Source organism: Callorhinus ursinus, unplaced genomic scaffold (assembly GCF_003265705.2).
Source record: "Callorhinus ursinus isolate GAN/ISIS: 27379988/994484 unplaced genomic scaffold, GSC_fseal_2.0 scaffold2, whole genome shotgun sequence".
In the NCBI taxonomy this organism is placed as follows: Eukaryota; Metazoa; Chordata; class Mammalia; order Carnivora; family Otariidae; genus Callorhinus; species Callorhinus ursinus.
In genome coordinates, this window is record NW_027397064.1 from 28,834,883 (window position 1) to 28,849,698 (window position 14,816).

At 40.0% G+C, this 14,816-nt stretch overlaps 1 protein-coding gene across 9 annotated transcripts in view; it reads right to left on the minus strand.

Moving 5' to 3' along the window:
* Nucleotides 1-14,816, minus strand: part of PARD3B (par-3 family cell polarity regulator beta) — a 1,017,627-nt gene that overhangs the window by 298,126 nt on the left and 704,685 nt on the right. The gene's annotated exons all lie outside the window — the stretch shown is intronic.

Consider the following 14,816-nt stretch of genomic DNA (forward strand, 5'->3'; position numbering starts at 1 on the left):
CCGAGCAGGGCGCCCAATGCGGGGCTCGATCCCAATCATGACCTGAGCCGAAGGCAGACGCTTAACGACTGAGCCACCCAGGTGCCCCACGTTGTAGCTTTTTAAAAAATAATTAATTTAATTTAATTTCTTTTTTAAGATTTTATTTATTTATTTGAGAGTGAGAGAGCATGAGAGAGAGCACGAGCATGGGGGAGGGGCAGAGGGAGAAGCAGACTCCCCACTGGGCAGGGAGCCTGATGTAGGGCTCTATCCCAGGACCCTGGGATCATGACCTGAGCTGAAGGCAGCCACTTAACCAACTCAGCCACCCAGGTGCCATGTAGCTTTTTTTTTTTTTTAAGATTTATTTTTTTAGAGAGAGAGAGAGAGAGGGAAAGCATTGGGGGGAGAGGGGTAGATGGAGAGAGAGAATCTCAAGCAGACTCCCCACTGATTGTGGAGTCCAATCTAGGGCTTGATCTCATGACCTTGAGATCATGACCTGAACTGAAATCAAGAGTCAGGTGCTTAACTGACTGAGGCACCCAGGTGCCCCTACATTGTAGCTTTTACTATTTCCATGACTATTTTTATGATTATTGAGTAACATACTATGCATAGAAATCAACACTGAAGTGATTATAATTTTTATGATTAAACACTTTACTCTAGTGGCTATTACTGTATCATGAATGCAATTCATTTAGTCAATAAATAAATAAAGCAAAGCAAGAAAGTAAACAACTTTTCTGTGTCAATGCTTATTGTTCCAAATTGTATTTCTATTTGGGTATCTAGAAAAGGGGTAATTTTTAAATGAAATATATAATTCCAAAAAGAAAAAAAAAACAAGTGAATTTTAGTAATTTGTTCTCCGATATATAATATATATATATTTTTAAAGATTTTATTTATTTACTAGACAGAGACAGACACAGCGAGAGAGGGAACACAAGCAGGGGGAGTGGGAGAGGGAGAAGCAGGCTTCCCGCTGAGCAGGGAACCCGATGTGGGGCTCGATCCCAGGACCCTGGGATCATGATGCTTAACGACTGAGCCACCCAGGCACCCATCGATATATAATATTTTTTACTAGCACTGTTTGGCCATGTAGCTGTCCCCTTCCCCCATGCCGCGACCTCCATTCCCAGCCACAGCCAGGCTTCCAGTTGTCTACAGCAGGATTAGGCTCTCTAAATACCAGCAGCACAAAGATTATTTTAAAGATGGAAGGAATTCTATCAGGCCCCCTTTCTACCAGGGCGAAATCTCATGATCCTCTCCAGTTGAGAAGGAGGTTATTACTACGTGGAAGCTAAATTTGCATTTCTGGGAATAAATTACTTTGCAGTTTTTCAATAGCTACAGATGGAGTACATACTAAGGATTACATACATAAACTACCTTACTCAATGCCTCTTTTCCATATGTTCTAAATATGTTAAAAGTAGTCAGAATAATGACAATAATTCTAGTAGCTAACATTGCATGGCATGCTTCGTCCTGTTCTAAGTGCTTTACCTGTATTACCTTACTGTAATCCTAACAGTTATTATTGTTAACCCCATTTTAGAGATGACAGAACTCACAAACAGAACAGAGAAATACTGGTATAAAATTACACACTCACTCTGCATCAGAACCGGGAATGTCCTCAGGCAGCCTCATTCCAGCATTTCTGTTCTGTACTGCCTAAAGATAAACTTGGCCTCTGCCCTCTACTTGATGACTCTAACGAGTCAAGCTACTTAAACTGGCCCACCGTGTCCTCATCCCCAGAAAAGCATTAGTCTTAGATTAGTCCTGATAAGACTGGCCAAACAGGCAAACTACAAAGATCAGATGTTGCTATAATTCTAGTTTCATCATTAACTTACAGGAGGCAATTTTGCACTTTGAACAATACACATGATGACAATAAACACTGCATTTTGTAGGTGACAGTGTATCTTTGATCAAGGCAACAGAGATGAGATTAAGCGAAAAAAAATTACAAGAAATTTCAGGGACAAATTTCAGATGCCACTTGCAAGTCACAAACACTGAGACTATGTTACTACTAAATCCACAAAGAGGCATACTTCTAATATTCTCAGGAAAGAAGGTAAGTTGAAGAAACAGAAATTGGATAAGATTGTTTCTGACAAGAAAACAAAAGGCAACATAGAGGTTTGGGGTATTGGAGCAACAGTAAAAGCTTTGGAGTTTACAGAAAATGTTTTACACCATCAACCCCTAGGACATCTGACATGAAGTTTGGTGAAAACAAGAAGATGAAGAACACTATCTGAGAAAGCTTAGTTCTCTGTCAACAATAGTAACCATTTTTATTTATTAATTGCCATTCAGGAGATTAGATTAGAGCCCAAACTGCAAGTATTCTTGTCAACCTTTTGCAATAAATTCTAGGGAACATGAAAGTGAATAAATCATCCAAGATATAAGGCACGCTATCTAAGAGGAGCTCATCTAAAGCTCAGCAAGAAGTCGTATTTGAGAAGGAACAAATACACTGTTACTCATTCTAAGCAAACTGAACATTAAGGATTCATGGATTTCCTGGATTAATAGAGCCAGCAATTAATTCACTTGACAAAAATAAAGAGAAGCCACAAATTAGAAGCATCAACTGACATTGGCCAAAATTACCACCTAGCTGTATTGGATGTAGTACATGGTAAAATTAAAAGCAAAATTAGTTGAGTTCTAGGTTGTGAATGTGAACTCAGGGGTCTTCAGGCTTGGAAAAAATGTTTATATTTATTCCTGGGGAGTCAACAGGATGTAGCAGGGGCAGGCTGATGTGAGAGAGGAAAATCTGAAATCAGGAAAGCCTCTGCAAGGATTCACAGGGGCACCGAACTGAAGTTCCAAGTGAAAGAAGACTCTGATGTGGGCCTTGACCAGGGTTCCACATCTCCTGTAGGTGTCCCAGGGCTTCCGATAGAAGGACAAGGTCGTGTTACTGGTTATGGGAGGGATTATTTTATCAGTCGATGGGGATCAGCACTAAATTCCAACAAAACACTTAGAATGAAGTACCCTACAAGGTAAAGATTGTACAGAGCACAATAAAGGGGCACATTCAATCCCTCTTCTCTTAGTCTTACCCTCACCAATTCAAACTTAGGTTGACATTACCTAGGAAACTCTGTCGCTTTTAGAATGGGAAGATTCACTGTCTATTGTTAGCCTAACCATTTGCACGAATTATATTTTTTCTAGGCTCCCATTAAAAATAGAGGTCTCTCTGAAGGGATAATGTAAAGTAATTAATCAAATTCAAAACCTCAGTCACTCTATCCCATTGAAGTCATCCCAAACTATGATGACTCCTCACATTTTCCTTGGCAGTTGATGTGATATTGGCTGTGGCTGATTTTAAGCAATTGTCTGAGAGAGTGATCTATGAATACCATGTGTTGTCATTCTCAGGGTGGGTGGACTCTGTCCAAATTTGAGCATTTACTTGTCCCATTTTGAGTATCTACAGAACTAATCTTAATATGATTGTTCAGTGATTTCCAGGCCAACCTCACTTACTTGCCTATGCCAAGGAATAAATCTTCTTTCAAACTTTACTAGTAAAGCTTTATTTTTTTTTAACTTACGACTTCTACATCCAGTGACCATGTTCTCTAAGATCCAGATAAACTCATCTTCCCATCAGAAACACGAACTTGACATACACAAACTTCTTTAAACAAATGATATAATAGTTATCAAGGGTGCTAAAAGAGGGATCTTACATGATAAAAATGATTCTCAACATCATATAATAAAAATATTCTCAAAGTTCCATGTGCCAAATTTTTCCTTAAAATAAAAGCCTCATAAGGAGATATCAGTGACATTTTTTTAAAAGATGTTATAGCACTTTCAAAGATTCATCTGTTCCCAAATGAAGGAAGGACTCGCTTGACTGAGTACCAGAAGTCTTCCCCACAAAGAGTAGAGGGAAATTTCAGGATCCATGTCTTTTGGTTCACCAACCCTCAGACATACCTACTACTCCCTGTCATCCAGAGAAATACATTGTTATGAAGAGAATGGATGCACACAACAAGACTAAAGATTTAAAGGACTAAAGACTTCTCCATGTGAGAAATGGGCATGAAAGAGGTGGTCTCATAAAACAGAGAGCTACTGTCTAGGTCAACAGGGGCCGCTACAGAATCGATCCTTCACACCCTTAGAAACCATTGCCTCCACCTTCTAGGTAGAAAGTCCCACGTCAATGTATCACAAAACAGAAAGTCCTTCCTGGAGGATTGTCTGGATGTGGACCTCAGTTTCCCTGACTCAGTCTTAGATTCCTGCCCCATGGCTGCAAACTGCTGTTGGTTCCCTACAGGCAGGTGATTCAAATAGAGAATAAAAGTGTAGAGTATCATTGACAGTGAATGATTAAGAGGGGAAGCTGTGAAACATCCCAACAAACTCCACTCTGCCGCTTATTTCCCGAGTTATTAACCCCTCTGTGCCTCAGTTTCCTTATGTGTAAAATGAGGGTAGGACCAGCATGGAAGAGTAACTGCCGCATAGTCTATGCTCATAAAGCAGTGGTGATAATTACTGTCACTATACTTTTGTGTCACCTCTATACATCTGAATAAGTGAAAGCCTAGCCCAATTTAGTTGGTTGAGTCCACCATTGCATTCTTTTTTTTTTTTAAGTTATACTTATTTATTTGAGAGATAGCGCGCGCGCACGTGCTCACGAGCAGGGAGAGGGGCAGAGGACGAGGGAGAGAGAAATCAAGCTGACTATGCGAGGTGTGGAGCCCCACGTGGGGCTCGATCCCACGATTCTGAGGTTAGGCCTGAGCCAAAACCAAGAGTCGGATGCTTAGCTACTGCACCACTCAGGTGCCCCTCCACCATTGCATTCTTAACTACAACCATCCCTTCTGCAAAAAGTTGAAAAAGGCTTCCTGAAGAAATAGCATCATTTCTTTTTTATTCAAAAGTTGAACTGATTTTTTTTTAAACAACTCCTTACTTTTTTTTTCTTTTGAAATAGGGTATAGGTGCCCATCTGTTCACGGCACCTAGAGACTCTCACTGGGAAGACTGAGAGTGGAGTCTCGGTTGCCCTTTCCTTAAGGCTATAATCATTTAATTAGTCTGAGATTTCATTGGCAATATTTGAACTTCCCGTTCTAGCATTAAAATCTTGCAATAAAAGAATGCCTTAATCCAGAAAAACAGTAATTGGATCTTCCATTATTGATGAAATTGCTTCCAATACATTCTTATTAGAACATAAGGAATTATTTTGGGGAAGGTATTCACTTTCAGATATGTGGCAAGTTTTTCTCCCAGCTAGAGCTTTATAATTAATAAATACTTATGATAAATTAAGAATAAATAATGTATTAATTTGCACATTTCAATAACGTCAATGGCCCTCAAGGCACTTAGTGAAAATTAATTAAGTTAGTGCTCCTCCCTCTAAAATAAAGGAATTGTGCCCAGTAGTAAACTGGAGATTAAAATGACTGCAATGCTATTCAGGGGTCACAGCATGAAACTTAAGAAGGCCGGGAATTCGGCAAGATAGCTTGCTTTCATTACCAATTTGGCATTGCTGTATTATGAGCAATGAACTTGGGCAAATACAATAGAAACGCTTTACTTGCTTCATGGGGAGTTGTGATGTGAAATTAATAGCCTTAAAACTCTTTGAATGAAAAACTATTATAAATTCCAAGTAGGAAGTCACAACACCACTTTGTTCTCCAATATATCCCGCTTTGTCTTTTTACTTTAGATTACACTTAACTGAAAATTTTGTATATTTTATTTTTTTAGTAGTTTCCCTAGAGGCAAAATGTCTTATGTGCTTTAATAGATATCATTGCAAATCCATTAGACTAGAAAAAAAGGTCCCCATAATATCCAAATGTATAATTTCCTAAATTATGTTATCTGTGCTAACTGTGTCCATAATGGGCCTAATTACCTTCTTGCCTATCTCAGTATTCCAAATATTGATCATCATTCTAAGCTTATCACTGTGCCCCATTTCCTATTCATTACCATAGGGCATAACGTAATCTGGTTTATACATTATCTGCTGTCAAATGGGTCTCAGTTCTTTTACTGGCAATTTCCAAGTTCTCCAGGAGCAGAGATTTTTCTTTTAAGTCTCGTAAATCCCAGGGTCTTTTATCATTTCTTGAAATTCACGTCAAATGTTCAATAATGATCTTCCCATTAAGATTCATACATTTGCATAATCTCTCCTCCTCTGTCTCCAAACATTGTCTATTTTAAAGTGAAAATATCTAGAGAAAATATGGGAAGATTAGGTGAACAAATACAACACACTGCTTTGATGATGAGTGTGGGCATGGCCCTCCCATAGTCTTCAAATCTCTGCCAAGTGTTGTTACACAAGCTAATTGTTACTAAAAGTTCCTTCTTTGATAAACGGAAAGTCGAAATCTTTTGCCCAATTTTGGTTCCTTTCCTGGACTCAAATTATGTGCAATAAATGTAAAGAACTGTGAATTTATTGCACCAAAATCATTCCTGTGACACTTTTTTTCATTTATTGTCTATTTTGTGGGTAAGGAAATATTTCCTGGTTCAATTTAATGGGTAAATTATTTATTTATGTACTTATTTATTTATTAAAGATTTTATTTATTTGTCAGAGAGAGAGAGCACAAGCAGGGGGAGGGCATGCAGAGGGAGAAGCAGACTCCCTGCTGAGCAAGGAGCCCAATGTGGGACTCGATCCCGGGACGCTGGGCTCATGATCTGAGCCAAAGGCAGATGCTTAACTGGCTGAGCCAGTAATGGGAAAATTATTTAAAAATATGTATATATAACCATATTTCCGGGCAGATGCTTTTAAGGCAACTGAAGAACTCAGACAAACCCATTCCCAAAAGCCGGTTTGTTGTGATCTTTTGCTTGCCCTCTTAACTAGCTTATTAGGAAAACTCTTACCTAATTAAAAACAACAATAACAACAACTCACAATTGGCATCCAAGATAATAATGAATTTAAAAATTGGATAAATAGCACTGGTCTCCAAAAGGGAATATGGCTACTTAGAGGAAACAAAACAAAACAACTTTAATTATTTAACTGGGGGAAAAAAAGACTTGTTAGAGAGTCCAATAAACTGTCTAAAGTAGCAAGTTTTTCCACCTGTGAAACAGGATCAAGAGGATCGATAAATGCCACCTATCATTTTCTTAGTCCTGTTGACTTGGTATTCTCAGCACAGGGACGTACTACATAAATATTTGTTGTAGGGATAAATGAAGGTGAAGGCAAAGGGTGGTTACAGCACGTGGATGCCCCTTTTCTCCAGGGCTGTGAGGGGGAACCAAATTTTATTGGGAGAAACACATCTCAGAGTTGTGTTACTTCCTCAAAGCGCTCACACAGTGTCTTGTTCTTTGTTAATCCAGCCCTTAGGTTCTTTGGTGTCACTTTCAAGGGTTTAATAATTTCTGCCCTATCCATAATTATTTATTCGTCTTCTCTATGTTTTGCCTTTCTTTTTATACTAGTCATTCCCTTTGCTTAACTTCTCTCTCTGTAATATTAACCTTTTCCGCCATTTCTATCTCCTTGAGTGCACTTTAGTCTTGTTTTTACCCACTGCCAAGAACACCTTTATTTGTCTTCCAGATCCTTCTTGTATACCCTGGGAATAGGCTTTCACTCTGAATACAAAGTACTTCTGTGATTCTACTCGCCACCCCACCCTTTCCTTTTACCACTCTGTCTGGCTTGCTTCAGCAGCACATCTTTCTTCTGCTTTTGATTGTTGAGTGGTTTATGCCCTATGTGGTTGTATACTATAGTACTCTCAAAATAAAGTGTAACAGAAAGAATTCTAATAAGTCTCTTTAAAACTATTAGCATAACTAAAAGTTCAAACCGATTGATTTCTTGGATGAAGACGCACAAAGATGTTTTTACATGATGTTATGTAAATTTAGTACCTATATTTTTTAGGGTCAAATATTATTTTTGCACTTTTGCTTTTCCCTTTTGATAGCTGACTGTACTTAAAAGAAAGATAACACTTCAATTCTCAGTTACTGAGTTATTTATAGAACTGACAGAAAGTGTGTTTTTTGGTTTGGTGTGAATATGAATAACAATCTCTCTATGGATATATTTGAAGCAAGATTTCAATCTAATGTTAAAGTGTCGAGCCAAAATTAAGTCAGCTATCAATGAGTGTTTACTGAATATGTTTTATGGCTCAGAACTGTGCTTGGTCCTAGAGGTAACAGAGGCTAAGTATAATAGTAACAGACACTTGCTTGTTGCTTTATAATTTACAAAGTTCTTTCCTATACAACATGAGAGGGCATCATACACCATTGAACTTACCCAAATTCACTTGTACATTCATGTCCAGAGAGAGCTCAAATGAAGAAGGAGGGTGGGCGGGCAGAACAAAATAACTTATGTAATGGGAGTAATTTCACTCACCATCCATCTCAGGGAGAGTAGGCTCTAGAATGAATGCATCTCAGAAAGGGCAGGAGTTTGGAGAAATGAACTGTTTCCTGTGAGTCTCTGCTTTTACTTTTTACCCTGGGTAAACATTACATTCTTTTTAATTGAGATATAATGGATACATAACATTGTGGAAGTTTAAGGGGTGCAAACGATGACTTGATACACATACATATCATCAAATGATTACCACACGAAGGTTAGTTATCACCTCACATCATTACCATTTTTTGGTGTGTGTGGTGAGAACATTTAAGATCTACTCTCTTAGCAACTTTCAACTATATAATACAGAATTCTTAACTATAGTTTCCATGCTGCACCTAGATTCCCAGAAGTTAATCATCTTATAATTAGAAGTTTGTACCCTTTGGCCAATGTTCCACATTTCCCCCATCACTAAGGTCCTGGCAACCACCATTCTGCTCTCTGTTTCTGTGAATTTAGCTTTTTACGATTCCACACATAAATGAGATCACATAATATTTGCCTTTCTCTGACTTATTTTAACTTAGCATAATGCCTTCAAGGTCCATCCATGTTGTTGAAAATGGCAGGATTTCTATCTTTTTTTATGGCAGGATAATACTTCCTTCGTGTACATATACTGCATTTTCTTGATCTGTTCATTCACTGATGGTCACATGGGTTGTTTCCATGTGTTGGCCGTTGTGAATAACACTGCAATGAACACAGGAGTGCAGATACTCTTCAAAATAGTGATTTCATTTCCTTCAGATAGACACCCATAAGTGGGATTGCTGGATCACACAGTAGCTCTATTTTTAATATTCTGAAGAGCCTCCATACTGTTTTCCATAATGGCTGTACCAATTTACACTCCCACCAACAGTTCACAAGGTTCCCTTTTTCCCACCACCTTGCTAGCGCTTGTTATCTCTTGTCTTTTTGCTAACAGCCATTGTAACAGGTATGAGGTGACGGTCTCTGCTTGCTGCTTATGTCATAAGCATCCTATCATAGGAAGGGTCATTCTTGAGTTTCAAGATTTCTATCTTCTACGGGTCCCCATGCTTTAACCCAAGCCGATCACTTCATCTGATGCTTGACTGAAGAAACAGCTATCTGTTGCAGGTAATTTTGAATTCTGTACTTTAAGGTGAATTTGGGTGATTTTCAATAATATTTTATGATTTTCCTTTCCCTGATGACCTGAGAACCATTCTTGAGAGGTGGTACCTCAGTACTGTATCTCATGTAAATCTCAGAACCACCACTCAACTCAATTCTCTTCCACTTCCTTTTAAAATTCCCTGAGTTTGCTGACAAAGAAATGTTGGCCTTTTGACTTGGCAAAGCCATTCGGATGCTCTGTAAGGCTTTCTTTACTTTGACAACCCAGGAATTAAGCTCCTCCCACTTTTTTTGAAGACTCAAAATAAAAGATAAGGTACCTATTTTCCTCCAAGGTGTTCTAATCCATGTGCTGAACAAAGATGAACACACACGCAGTGATAACACCAGATAATGACTAGGAGTCCCTTCCCATTTGTGAGGGAATATATCCATCTGAGGATATACATAGATCCCCAAAGCTTAGAAAATAAAAATGTTTGATTCCTGGCTTCTTTGGGAGTGGTATTTCCAATGGGCGCCATGTTTTCTCTTCACTCCACTAATTAACTGCTTTTTTGGCATCCAGTAATAATTTACTCTTTAGAGCAATAGCTATAACAAGCACCGGTTCTGGCGAAAGACCGCTTAGGTTCATTTCCCAGTTCCATTCTAAACTCACGGTGTTACCTCTGATGCTCTCGCCCCTCCGTGACTCAATTTCCTCATTTGTAAATTTGTTACAGATTTTTACAATTTGCTATGATGACAAATTTGTAAAATCTGTAACACAGAGATAATGATTGCACCTTCTTCACTGGGTAGTTAGGGGTACTATCTGATACCGAGCTCAAACATGATGCCTGGCACATATAAGTATTCAGGAAACATTAGTTTGTACCATATGTCTTCTTTTATGAGTAATGTTTACACTCATTAGGAGGATTTCTTTACAACCAACAGAATGCCGAGAGGATTTCTGTTTCCATAGCCATATATCATGGGCCTGGGGCATCATTAGCTTTGACTTTTCACTCTTCATTCAAAACTAATTATTTTTTGTATTGTTTAAGACTTTTCATCACTTTTCAAATCATCTTCTACACCCTTCACTTCTTTCAATAGCCCAAAAGCCTTGTTTCTTACAGAGGTATTTTCCATAAAGAAACCAAATTCTAAAATCACTTGCTGGGAATACCCATGTCTGGGCCAAGTGAAGAGCTAGGTGACTCTTCTCCCCCAGACCAACCCATTACACCATCAACAAAATGACAAGCCAGGAAGTGTCATAGACTTTTGGGGTCACGGGGCAATAGACAGTGCTGAAGACTATAGGGCCAAGGATGCTGACATATAGCGTAGTTCTGGGCTAGAGCAGTGTGGACACGTGAAAGTCCAGAGAGGACCAAGCACCCTGATCTTCGGTCACTGGATAAGGCTACATGAACAAAGCAAGACTCGTCCTTGAAGACAGATCAGACACAGGCAGGAAAAGTAGGAGGTGAGCAGGAGCTCCACAAAGGAGGAAAAGCATGAGGAAAAACCTGACACGTCTCTTTGGTGGTAGGGATATAGGATGGATAGAGTGACCGGTAAGGGAAAGTGACTGTACTGGGGATTGGTGGAAAATAAGTAGATGTAAAGTAAGATACGGAATCTGGCTGAAAATGTGAGACTGCAGCAGGGGGCAACGGGAATCCTTTAAAAGTTTTTCACCAGCAGAATGGCTTGGTAATATTGGTATTTTGAGAAAAGAGAACACGGAAGAAATATATAGGATAAATTAAGGAGAAGAAAGGCTGCTGTATTATACGGTAATGGAACTCACTGCAAATAAAGTATCTTGGTCTTCACTTTCATCCTTTTAACAATTCCAACTTCAGGCCTTTGTGAAGCAGTTTCCTCTAAAACATTTTTAGTATGGTTAGTCATCTTTCCTTACAGTGAATGGAGCTACTTGCCTTAGACTTTTCTCTGACCAACTGGGAAAGGCTGAAGAAACGTGGTCTCGTCTTCTTGGGAGGCAAGAGGTGCTCCTGGATGTGTCTCTGTGAATGGGTAGGACAGGGGCACCGCCTGCCACCCTTAAGCTTCCTACTGGCATGGCTAAGCTGTGATTGCTGCGGCCAGACCCAACGCTATCTCCTCTTAAGCACACTTTATTATATTTTGTAATATATAATGATTAATGGACAGTAAAACTAATAACATGGGGGCACACAAAATAAATGAGGTGGCAAATATGAAAAGGAAGTCCCACTTAATGTTGTTGTGAAATCTGACAACATGCTGGAATTTCCAGCATGAGGTATATCAGCCTGAGGAGCCCTCGCCAGCAGGAAACAAGGTTACAAGAAGGTGGCATTTCCATTAATAACTTCCCCTCTGGGAAGTCTATGATCAATCTTTCTTGTGCTGAAATTCTTCTCAGATTGTAGTGAAATTTCAGAGTAATGGAGATAGTGCTATATTCCATCTCAGGGAAGCTCATGGAAGAACAACAGGAAGACTATCACAACTTGCCAGCTATCCTGATCTGCCCATTTTACCCACCCCTGGTATTGACATTCATTTTTTTTTTCTACCCAGCATTCACCATTCCTGATGGAATGAGTATCCTGTTTTTTGGGGGGAGGTTTTACTATGCTCCCCCCACTTTCACCTGAAAGTGTGCCGATGCCCCAGGCCTAACTTATCAGTAAATTTCATCCCCTCGTTGGTTCAGGGATAGGCTGTTGGTCCACACACAGCTAATTAGAACTAACCCTGGTAAAGCAACCAGGAAAAAGTCATCTTCTTTGCTACCAGGGTTGCTGGGGGGATAAGCCTGGAGCTGCTGATAGCCATCTTGCTTTTCCATGAAAATGAAGTCCAATGAGAGGAACCAGAACTGTGAGAAAGAGCATTGTTGACACCGAGACCCTAGATCCAGCCTTGTCTTTATGTAGATGCTCCTCTGAACTTTTCAGTTGCCTGAGTCAACAAATTATCTCCTTGCAAAAGCCAGTTTGAAATTGGTATTTTCAACTGTTACCTAAAGAGTTGACTTAATACCCTATCCTCTAATGTTTCATCTCTATACCAACAACACCAGTTGTTTCTCCTCAGGTCAGACAGACACTTGAGCAACAGGGAAGGTTGTTCCTTGGCTATAATGGTGAAGAGATCATAAGTACAGAGCTGATCAGAGCTGATCAGAGCAGGGCCCTCATGTTAGTCTATAAGCGAGCATGTTCTAGTCTGTTACTGGTTGGGTTTTACAAGAGATAAATTCCCCAACAGAGAAGATTGTATCAAACTGATCTTCTCCTCTTGGCCCCTGACTCCTCTGTGAAGAGGGGACCATGTGCCAGATCATTTCTACCAACTGCAGACATACAACTAATTCCTATACACTTTGCAAAAATAGAATGGCTTTTGAAAGCAGAATAAAATGAATTCTTGCTATGGTTAACCAAGGGTTCAAACAAGCTATCTGCAATTGCACTAATTAAATACATTGCTTTGGATTTTGAAGTTATGAATAAACTTAATATCACTCATAAGGGCCTGTTCTTCCCACTGCATTCCCACGGCTGCTCGACAGAGGCCTCACATGTGGGAGGACATGGAGCTGCCTCACAGGGAGGAGGTGTCTGTTTCTGCAGGAGGGTTTGTGTTGTATGAGTATGTTCCTTTTCAGCTTCTCTTTAATGGAATTCTAAATAAATGGGAATCCCAAAGTTCTCTGTAAAAACCAAGGAAATGATAGGCTAACAATACACATTTTTAAGTAAGAAGCATTTTTTTTTTTAAGAGAGGGAGAGAGAAAAAGAGAAAAAGAGGGCAAGGGCAGGGGGGCAGGGTGAGAGGGAAAGAATCTTTTTTTTTTTTTTTAAGATTTTATTTATTTATTTGAGGGAGAGAGAAAACAAGCAGGGTGAGGGGCAGAGAAGGAAACAGACTCCCTTCTGAGCAGGAAGCCTGATGCAGGGCTCGATCCAGGGACTCTGGGATCATGACTTGAACGGAGGGCAGACGCTTAACCGACTGAGCCACCCAGGCGCCCCGAGAGAGAGAATCTTAAGCAGGCTCCACGCCCAGCACAGAGCCTGACCTGAGGCTCAGTCTCACGACCCAGAGATCATGACCTGAGCTGAAACCAAGAGTCAGAGTCTTAATCGACTGAGCCACCCAGGGACCCCTGTAAGAAACACCTTTGATGTGGACGTGGCATTGGAAGACTTGGGGTCAGGCAAGTCATTTTCCTTTTCTGGGCTTCATTTCTTCATCAGTAAAAGTGGAATAATGAAAAATATAACATTGATGATGATGAAAACACCAGCAGCAGCTACCTGTACCAGGTACGTTCCGAGTGCCTGGGCGTCGGTACTCAATTATGTGAGGTACGTGTTATTATCATCCCCATTTGGTAGTTGAAGAAATTGAGGCACTGATAAGTTAAATAACATATCTAAATTACCAGTAATGCCAATCTCATGGATTTTTGTTGTGATCAGTTGAAATTACACATGAATGAGAAAGCCATAAGGCTGCAATATGTATATGTGGGTCATTATGTTGCTACTAATAAAAAAAAAGGGGGGGTGTTTTCCTCCACAGCCATTACAGACATTGGACTTAATTGATCACAAGAAGATACAGAGAGGTATCTCTCTGTGAACATCTGCTTATGGAGAATGAAAATGCAGAATTCAAAGGCATCCCCAAACAAGGTGGAATATGGTAAGATGTAGAGTGGGGGATAGGCGTCGGGGGAGAAAAAGAAGACTCTCAGCTGGAACGGACCTCTGGACAGACCGGGAGATGGTCCTAGAGACAGAGTGGGAAAGAGGGGAGAGCACAGGCCTGATGAGTGGTGGTAAACCCACCAATCGGTCTACTGTGGAGTGTTCACGTGGGGCGGGAGGCACGCAGAGGTGAAGACGGGCAGAGAGGATGGAAAAAGAGCAAAGACCACTCTAGAAGCCAGATGACCAGGTGCATGACTGATCCCACCAGCAATATGAGACCTCTGAAGTCCGTGACTGTGTCCAAACACAGTCACTCAAATACACATGCTTATTTCTGGGGACGATCACCAAGGCAGGGGCTTTCTAATTGTACCGTGCACTAGGTGGGACTCATTTGCCCCACATGTGTGTGACCTTAGGACCCAAAATTGGGATGGATTGTTTTTTGTTTTGTTTTGTTTTGGCTCAACAACAATAACAACAAAGCTGATCTTTATTTAGAACTTACTGTGTGGCAGGCTTTGTGCCAA